At 41.9% G+C, this 10,764-nt stretch overlaps 1 non-coding gene across 1 annotated transcript; it reads right to left on the reverse strand.

The window, feature by feature from the left end:
* Window positions 1–7,952: 7,952 nt before the first annotated feature.
* On the reverse strand, window positions 7,953–8,023 carry Trnag-ccc (transfer RNA glycine (anticodon CCC)). Its single transcript has one exon. It is a non-coding gene; the product is annotated as a tRNA-Gly (tRNA).
* Between the last annotated feature and the right edge of the window lie 2,741 nt (window positions 8,024–10,764).

A 10,764-nucleotide genomic window follows, 5' to 3' on the forward strand; every position in this document is an offset into this window, starting at 1 on the left:
GGAGTATATAGAGGGTCTATACAAGCGCGATGTACTTGAGGACAATATTATGGAAATGGAAGAGGATGTAGATGAAGATGAAATGGGAGATACGATACTGCGCGAAGAGTTTGACAGAGCACTAAAAGATCTGAGTCGAAACAAGGCATCCGGAGTAGACAACATTCCATTGGAACTACTGACGGCCTTGGGAGAGCCAGTCCTGACAAAACTATACCATCTGGTGAGCAAGATGTATGAAACAGGCGAAATACCCTCAGACTTCAAGAAGAATATAATAATGCCAATCCCAAAGAAAGCAGGTGTTGACAGATGTGAGAATTACCGAACAATCAGTTTAATAAGCCACAGCTGCAAAATGCTAACACGAATCCTTTACAGACGAATGGAAAAACTGGTAGAAGCCGACCTCGGGGAAGATCAGTTTGGCTTCCGTAGAAATACTGGAACACGTGAGGCAATACTGACCTTACGACTTATCTTAGAAGAAAGATTAAGGAAAGGCAAACCTACGTTTCTAGCATTTGTAGACTTAGAGAAAGCTTTTGACAATGTTGACTGGAATACTCTCTTTCAAATTCTAAAGGTGGCAGGGGTAAAATACAGGGAGCGAAAGACTATTTACAATTTGTACAGAAACCAGACCGCAGTTATAAGAGTCGAGGGACATGAAAGGGAAGCAGTGGTTGGGAAGGGAGTAAGACAGGGTTGTAGCCTCTCCCCGATGTTATTCAATCTGTATATTGAGCAAGCAGTAAAGGAAACAAAAGAAAAATTCGGAGTAGGCATTAAAATCCATGGAGAAGAAATAAAAACTTTGAGGTTCGCCGATGACATTGTAATTCTGTCAGAGACAGCAAAGGACTTGGAAGAGCAGTTGAACGGAATGGATGGTGTCTTGAAGGGAGGATATAAGATGAACATCAACAAAAGCAAAACGAGGATAATGGAATGTAGTCGAATTAAGTCGGGTGATGTTGAGGGTATTAGATTAGGAAATGAGACACTTAAAGTAGTAAAGGAGTTTTGCTATTTGGGGAGCAAAATAACTGATGATGGTCGAAGTGGAGAGGATATAAAATGTAGACTGCCAATGGCAAGGAAAGCGTTTCTGAAGAAGAGAAATTTGTTAACATCGAGTATAGATTTAAGTGTCAGGAAGTCATTTCTGAAAGTATTTGTATGGAGTGTAGCCATATATGGAAGTGAAACATGGACGGTTAATAGTTTGGACAGGAAGAGAATAGAAGCTTTCTAAATGTGGTGCTACAGAAGAATGCTGAAGATTAGATGGGTAGATCACATAACTAATGAGGAAGTATTGAATAGGATTGGGGAGAAGAGAAGTTTGTGGCACAAGTTGACCAGAAGAAGGGATCGGTTGGTAGGACATGTTATGAGGCATCAAGGGATCACCAATTTAGTATTGGAGGGCAGCGTGGAGGGTAAAAATCGTAGGGGTAGACCAAGAGATGAATACGCTAAGCAGATTCAGAAGGATGTAGGTTGCAGTAGGTACTGGAAGATGAAGAAGCTCGCACAGGATAGAGTAGCATGGAGAGCTGCATCAAACCAGTCTCGGGACTGAAGACCACAACAACAACAACAACAACTATCAACAGCATCGTGACCATATACAGCCTTTAAACGACGATGAATCTCACTGGGAGTCACATTTTCAGCAGTTAAAACTTCGATAACAGCAGGCTGTTTTATTCGCGTTGACATAGCAGTAAACATGTCTCCATACTTCCACTACTCAAAATCCATTGGTTCAATGCAGTCATTTTTCAGTCACTTAGGTCGCGTTCAACAAGCAAGTGTGCATTACTTTTCAACCTACAAAAATATAACATTGTTTTTATGTTGCCTGAGAGGTGATATGGATGACCAGGTGACTTGGCGATGAACGTTTTTTCGTATTTACGTTAGCTAAACGAGTTACTGCGACTACCGAGAATTAAGATGATTAAAATACGAGGGTTGCCCAGAAAGTGATGCACCGCATTTTCTTTAACAATTCCTTATTGAACATAATGAACGAAAGAACGGTGTCTTATCTACACACCCTGTTTTTCCACGTAATCTCCGAACCGTTCTACGGCCTGCCTCCAGCGTGAAACAGGGGCGTGTACGCACTGTCGGTACCAATCCTTGCCCTGGTGGCGGAACCAGTGCTTCACCGTGTGAATCACCACCTTATCGTCCTCAAAATGTCTTCCATGAATTGCATCCCTTAATAGCCCAAACAAGTGGAAGTCCGAGGGGGCTAGGTAAGGCGCGACAGCCGTGGATGGTCTTCCCGACCGCTGCAAGCCGCGGAGCTCCGCCGAACCGCCTTCTGATGACCCCACCCTCCGTGCCCAGCGACTAACTGTACTTCTGTCGACAGCAGATGCTCCACAGACTTTGCACAAGCTTTTGTCAATATTCCCCACAGTTTCTTTCTCTGCAGTGAGAAATTTAATGACGGTACGTTGCTTGTAACGTACATCATCTACAGATGTCATTTTGAAACTGTCCTGCAGCTACCCTATCTGTCGGAAGTGACCGAAACTTAGCGTGCTCACTCAGGAAACTTCAAATAATACATACACAACGTTTCGCATTCGTAGCATTGTTTTCAAGTGAGAAAAAAATGCAGTGCATTATTTTCTGGGCAACCCTCGTACTTGCTCATTCGAAACTGCTATCCTACTTTAAGTTACTAAGAGTTAAGCACTCCAATAACCTTCCATACAATGGCACGTGCTCTCTCAAACATCAGTTACATGTGGCTGGCGACTGCTCTTCGCAGGTCCTATTTAAAACCGCTGTTAAAAAAAAGTCAGGGGATCAGTGTGTCATTACTTTTTATGACCAACGTAGCTGGGCCTTTTGCAACAACTTCGGGAAGGACCATTCCGGGATTTTAGTTCGCCAAGCTCTGGTGACATTTTACTGCTAACTTCATCTTGCAGATATCGTACCTGGAGGTGAAGGCTGGCTTTTATCACACACAGATTTAATTTTAACGGGAGTCGCTGTGATGGCGGTAACTTGCAACTCATTAATGCCACTGTGTATCAATCGCAAAAATCGGGGAACAAATCCCTATACTTGTGCAATGTCGTTGTATTAAACGGACAACATATCCGTTCACTAACATAAACTTGTGTACATATCTTGATTCCAGTACTCACCTTCTAAAAATCGTAACAAATAATTTTCGGTCGTATGTGGAAAAGGGCTGCTTTAAGTGTAATATCCCCGCAACACTAACTTGGAGAAAGCAGTAAAAATTCTGGACCTTGCCGTTGGTGGGGAGGCTTGCGTGCCTCAGCGATACAGATAGCCGTACCGTAGGTACAACCACAACGGAGGGGTATCTGTTGAGAGGCCAGACAAACGTGTGGTTCCTGAAGAGGGGCAGCAGCCTTTTCTATAGTTGAAAGGGCAACAGTCTGGATGATTGACTGATCTGGCCTTGTAACAATAACCAAAACAGCCTTGCTGTGCTGGTACTGCGAACGGCTGAAAGCAAGGGGAAACTACGGCCGTAATTTTTCCCGAGGGCATGCAGCTTTACTGTATGATTAAATGATGATGGCGTCCTCTTGGGTAAAATATTCCGGAGGTAAAATAGTCCCCCATTCGGATCTCCGGGCGGGGACTACTCAAGAGGATGTCGTTATCAGGAGAAAGAAAACTGGCGTTCTACGGATCGGAGCGTGGAATGTCAGGTCCCTTAATCGGGCAGGTAGGTTAGAAAATTTGAAAAGGGAAATGGATAGGTTAAAGTTAGATATAGTGGGAATTAGTGAAGTTCGGTGGCGGGAGGAACAAGACTTCTGGTCAGGTGACTACAGGGTTATAAACACAAAGTCAAATAGGGGTAATGCAGGAGTAGGTTTAATAATGAATAGGAAAATAGGAATGCGGATAAGCTACTACAAACAGCTTAGTGAACGCATTATTGTGGCCAAGATAGATACGAAGCCCACACCTACTACAGTAGTACAAGTTTATATGCCAACTAGCTCTGCAGATGACGAAGAAATTGAAGAAATGTATGATGAAATAAAAGAAATTATTCAGATAGTGAAGGGAGACGAAAATTTAATAGTCATGGGTGACTGGAATTCGAGTGTAGGAAAAGGGAGAGAAGGAAACGTAGTAGGTGAATATGGATTGGGGCTAAGAAATGAAAGAGGAAGCCGCCTGGTAGAATTTTGCACAGAGCACAACTTAGTCACAGCTAACACTTGGTTTAAGAATCATGATAGAAGGTTGTATACATGGAAGAACCCTGGAGATACTAAAAGGTATCAGATAGATTATATAATGGTAAGACAGAGATTTAGGAACCAGGTTTTAAATTGTAAGACATTTCCAGGGGCAGATGTGGACTCTGACCACAATCTATTGGTTATGACCTGTAGATTAAAACTGAAGAAACTGCTAAAAGGTGGGAATTTAAGGAGATGGGACCTGGATAAACTGAGTAAACTAGAGGTTGTACAGAGTTTCAGGGAGAGCATAAAGGAACAATTGACAGGAATAGGGGAAAGAAATACAGTAGAAGAAGAATGGGTAGCTCTGAGGGATGAAGTAGTGAAGGCAGCAGAGGATCAAGTAGGTAAAAAGACGAGGGCTAGTAGAAATCCTTGGGTAACAGAAGAAATATTGAATTTAATTGATGAAAGGATAAAATATAAAAATGCAGTAAATGAAGCAGGTAACAAGGAATACAAACATCTTAAAAATGAGATCGACAGGAAGTGCAAAATGGCTAAGCAGGGATGGATAGAGGACAAATGTAAGGATGTAGAGGCTTGTCTCACTAGGGGTAAGATAGATACTGCCTACAGGAAAATTAAAGAGACCTTTGGAGAGAAGAGAACCACTTGTATGAATATCAAGAGCTCAGATGGCAACCCAGTTCTAAGCAAAGAAGGGAAGGCAGAAAGGTGGAAGGAGTATATAGAGGGTCTATACAAGGGCGATGTACTTGAGGACAATATTATGGAAATGGAAGAGGATGTAGATGAAGATGAAATGAGAGATACGATACTGCGTGAAGAGTTTGACAGAGCACTGAAAGACCTGAGTCGAAACAAGGCCCCCGGAGTAGACAACATTCCATTGGAACTACTGACGGCCTTGGGAGAGCCAGTCCTGACAAAACTCTACCATCTGGTGAGCAAGATGTATGAAACAGGCGAAATACCCTCACACTTCAAGAAGAATATAATAATTCCAATCCCAAAGAAAGCAGGTGTTGACAGATGTGAGAATTACCGAACTATCAGTTTAATAAGCCACAGCTGCAAAATACTAACACGAATTCTTTACAGACGAATGGAAAAACTAGTAGAAGCCGACCTCGGGGAAGATCAGTTTGGATTCCGTAGAAATACTTGAACACGTGAGGCAATACTGACCTTACGACTTATCTTAGAAGAAAGATTAAGGAAAGGCAAACCTACGTTTCTAGCATTTGTAGACTTAGAGAAAGCTTTTGACAATGTTGACTGGAATATTCTCTTTCAAATTCTGAAGGTGGCAGGGGTGAAATACAGGGAGCGAAAGGCTATTTACAATTTGTACAGAAACCAGATGGCAGTTATAAGAGTCGAGGGGCATGAAAGGGAAGCAGTGGTTGGGAAAGGAGTGAGACAGGGTTGTAGCCTCTCTCCGATGTTATTCAATCTGTATATTGAGCAAGCAGTAAAGGAAACAAAAGAAAAATTCGGAGTAGGTATTAAAATCCATGGAGAAGAAATAAAAACTTTGAGGTTTGCCGATGACATTGTAATTCTGTCAGAGACAGCAAAGGACTTGGAAGAGCAGTTGAACGGAATGGATGGTGTCTTGAAGAGAGGATATAAGATGAACATCAACAAAAGCAAAACGAGGATAATGGAATGTAGTCAAATTAAGTCGGGTGATGTTGAGGGTATTAGATTAGCAAATGAGACACTTAAAGTAGTAAAGGAGTTTTGCTATTTGGGGAGTAAAATAACTGATGATGGTCGAAGTAGAGAGGATATAAAATGTAGACTGGCAATGGCAAGGAAAGCGTTTCTGAAGAAGAGAAATTTGTTAACATCGAGTATAGATTTAAGTGTCAGGAAGTCATTTCTGAAAGTATTTGTATGGAGTGTAGCCATGTATGGAAGTGAAACATGGACGGTAAATAGTTTGGACAAGAAGAGAATAGAAGCTTTCGAAATGTGGTGCTACAGAAGAATGCTGAAGATTATATGGGTAGATCACATAACTAATGAGGAGGTACTGAATAGGATTGGGGAGAAGAGAAGTTAGTGGCACAACTTGACCAGAAGAAGGGATCTGTTGGTAGGACATGTTCTGAGGCATCAAGGGATCACCAATTTAGTATTGGAGGGCAGCGTGGAGGGTAAAAATCGTAGGGGGAGACCAAGAGATGAATACACTAAGCAGATTCAGAAGGATGTAGGTTGCAGTAGGTACTGGGAGATGAAGAAGCTTGCACAGGATAGAGTAGCATGGAGAGCTGCATCAAACCAGTCTCAGGACTGAAGACCACAACAACAACAACAACAACAACAACACATGATGTTGCTGTGCCGCTGCAATAGTAGACTAGCGTATATGAAGCTGTGTGTGTGTGTGTGTGTGTGTGTGTGTGTGTGTGTGTGTTCGGATGGGTGGGTGGGTAGTGACTTACACGGACGGTAAAAATGGCATCATCTAAAACTTTATTTAATCGTATGGCTAGGGCCCCCCGTCGGGCCTTTTCGCCGGGTGCCGGTCTTTGAATATGACGCCACTTGGCGACCCGCTGCCAATGAGGATGAAAGGATGATGATGGGGACAGCACAACACCCAGCCCCTGGGCGGAGAAAATTCCCCGACCCAGCCGGAGATTGAGCCCGGGCCCAGAGGACTGACAATCCGTCACACTGATTTTTTTTCTTTTTTTAGCGTTTTGCCGTTGTTGGTCGTTGTGTTTGGTCGTTGCGGACGTCACATGAGATCCGTTCAAGTTGGTTTGTAGATCGTTCCACTCAGTTTTTTTTATTACAGTGGCTAACCAGCTTTCTGACCGAACACGCCGAGCTAACGTGCCAGCGATCATTCAGCTACCGGGGGCGGACGCCAAAAACGAATTACTTCAGAGTGATGACACCTCGAGAATACTGAAATTTTAGATTGTCAAATGTAGTATCGATTGCGCAGTAGCGTCACTGCTCAAAAGCGATCGCTGGTTCAAGGTGTTATGGAAAATGAGTTTGAGTAACTTTAGATAGACAGATGTAGAGATTAACTTTAGATACAGAGATGTATGAAGGACTCTAAAGTCTAAAGGCGTGTTGTACCTGATATATGTGTGTGTGTGTGTGTGTGTGTGTGTGTGTGTGTGTGTTTATCTCGATTTCTCATCAAGCTGCCACCTCTTTATCAAAATTTGATTCATCTCTGGAGTTTATTTTACGGATTTGTAAAATATCAGTCCTTCTGTGAAGCGCAAACTACATTCACTTAAAAGTGCAATAACATTGAGATTCCTAATAAATTGCGCTAGATGGGATGGACGTTCTCGTGTTATCAGAGCAGAACAACCTACCTGCGTTCGTTTAAAACAAATATATTAATAGTGTTGATATCGAATAACAGGAACGTCTGCTTAGTGTACCGAGAAGAGTAATGTCCACTTCTCCATGGATTTCCAGCTCCGTCCCTTCCACAAAACTGTACAATTTGATTATCTTCAGATTTGTATCAATAGAATTCGTATATACTCTTCTTACAGTTACGTCAAAATTATGAGAACGTTAATTTTTATTGAAGTTCATTTCAATGTCGTAGGTATGTAAATTTTACATCAGGCACTTCAGTACCTGCTAATTACATCGACATATCTAAAAAAAACAGTTACTGGCAATAATTTTAGTCAATGAAGAACAGCTATAGAAAGTTAAAATAAGTGCACTGCCCGGGAATCGAACCCGGGTCGCAAGAATGGGAATCTTGCATGATACCACTACACCAGCAGTGCCACGCTTGAGTATTACCAGCTGCAATGTATATGACAATTATGAAACATCTTGTTTTAAGTATCAAATTGTCAATATGTGTTCTAATTTCTTTTTTCTTGTTTTCCAAGAGGTTATGGGGGTCCGGAGAATCATTATTAAAATGAATGAAGGATATATAAGCGTATCGTCGAACATCAGGAATATATATGTTCGTTTATTCACTCGTATGATTGGACACTAGAATTATGATTTGACATTCTGCAACCTTCTTAAGGACACATCAGACCCTGCTTTAACAAAATTGATATAACGCATGCTTCTGTTGTCACATCTAGTCCTCAAACCTTCTCAAATGTGGACCATATGTAATACATCCTCCATCGTTTTTGCCCTTAAAATACATCTCACTATCAATCTAGGTTTAATGTAAAAGAATACTTTCAGCAGTCAAACCCCAAACTTGCCGGCGTGAAACGGAGTGACGCAGCAAATCGAAAGGGAAAAAGCGTGAGGCAAGATTGCAAAAAGAAAAAGTACTTATAATTTATTTGTTTTATTACTGTATTTAGTAACTAAATACTAATTCTTTTGTGATCTTTATGAAATATCTACTGGTGGAATAACTTAAGCAACCAGCTTACTTTAGGTAAACACCAAAAACGTATCTTTCAGTACAGAGTTATATTTCCTTACCGCTACATAACCCCACTGGCACACCCAGCAAATGAACATCACTACCCTTCAAATTAATGTAGTACATGATGTAATTGCACCGCATCCGATGATGGCAACATACTACTTAAAGGCGTCGTGCTAATAACATTAGTAAAAAGTGACTGAAACAGTAGAATTGATTTCATAAAATTCACAATCTTAAACATTTCCATATAACGTGGATACATTATAAATTCCTTACGTGATCCTTCTAATGTGATAGTCAACTAGTCAAAACAGAAATTAATTGTGTTTGATCTTCAAGGTATCTGTCTCCCATAAAAATGAAACTGAATTTAATTCTAGTCTAAAATAAGAACAGTTGAACTGCATTTTTACCGTATCTTTATATTCCATTCTGTATAAAGACAGCATACCTAATTTCATTTTAGCCGGCCGAAGTGGCCGTGCGGTTAAAGGCGCTGCAGTCTGGAACCGCAAGACCGCTACGGTCGCAGGTTCGAATCCTGCCTCGGGCATGGATGTTTGTGATGTCCTTAGGTTAGTTAGGTTTAACTAGTTCTAAGTTCTAGGGGACTAATGACCTCAGCAGTTGAGTCCCATAGTGCTCAGAGCCATTTGAACCATTTGAGCCAACCTAATTTCATTTTACCTCTATTTTCAGGTGAGTGGATGAAAAATGAGGCTTGAAGCGCATATATTCCGTGAGTATTGCGATATAAGTAATTACATGGCATTATATGTTTCATACATATTGAAATTAGCTCTTTATTGTAACATGAATGTGGTGTCCGATGTCCATACAATTCTGATCGTGTCCATCCGTGTGAACACGTCTGATATTTCCCAGATAGCCGTGCCCGGTGCCATGTACGTTTTCCGCCTGGCCGCACATGCGTATTGGCGCCGTTATTACGAGCCAATAACCGTCCTCCGTAATGGCTGTCGTAATCGGCGCGGCCGTGATTTAGCGGCCCGCTTCCGGCGCCTGCATGGGAATTCTGAGCGTGCGCGACACGAGCTTGGCGACGTGAGCACGCAGTTCAGTCAGCCGCCTCCAGGCGGCACCACTGCAGGCATCAGCGGCCGTTAGCGGCGCGCGGCATTTACGAAATATTGCACTCCCGTCTCCCAAAAACACACACACACACACACACACACCCCACACACACACACCACGACTGGAAAATAATAATACAATGTGTCTTTCGTGCAAATAAACGTTTATTCATATCCTGGCTTCTTGCTGACTTTCACACCCGTCTTTTTCTGGCGGATCAGCAACGTTAAAAACCTGTATCGCACTTTAATGTTAACCACCCACCCTACCGTCACGGACTGTTGAAAGAAGGAAACTCGAACGGACGCCACCCACCCGACCAAGAAACCCACTCGGGGCCAACAGGGAACCCCCACGTGACCAGGAAATCCATCCAGCCCCATTCTGGACCCATTTCCCCAAATCCTCAGTCCTACACGTCTGCAAAACACCCTGGCTCCCTACTGCTCATTTCCAGCAGTTCAGTCCAGTAAAGTGAAGCGCTACATTTTTCGTAAAGACTATGGCCAACACACCATTTTAAAGAGGGCAATAATGTTTTCCTCAAAATTCTCAGCACAGTCTCATGCTTGAATCATTTTAAACATGTACATATTTTATATTTTAAATTTTTTAGAAATTAACAATAAATGAAAAATGCATTATTTTTTAGGCTGGAGCAAATGTTGCGAATTACAGCAAAAATGTGCCGCGCAAGTGCAAACCTTATTTGAACGGACTACACGGCAACAGCAGCAACCTCTCAGCGACCATAATTCGCATGCGTGATTAATTTTTTGTAGCGCATGTTTCTTAAACATAGTTTTTTACTAGTGCAATAGTAATTAGTAGATTTCGTCGTCTTCTTACCGTCACCAAGCCTCAAAACAATCGCATGCTACAATATGATGTCAACATATAGAGAACAACCAGCAACCAAGCACACATGTTTTCAGTTATAAAGACCAATGATTTCCGTTTTAGTTCGGATCACAAAAGAACTGCACACTTGCGGGTAGTTACATATCGATTTAAATTTCTTACTCA

The sequence above is a fragment of the Schistocerca nitens genome, chromosome 2 (assembly GCF_023898315.1).
Source record: "Schistocerca nitens isolate TAMUIC-IGC-003100 chromosome 2, iqSchNite1.1, whole genome shotgun sequence".
NCBI classification, from domain to species: Eukaryota; Metazoa; Arthropoda; class Insecta; order Orthoptera; family Acrididae; genus Schistocerca; species Schistocerca nitens.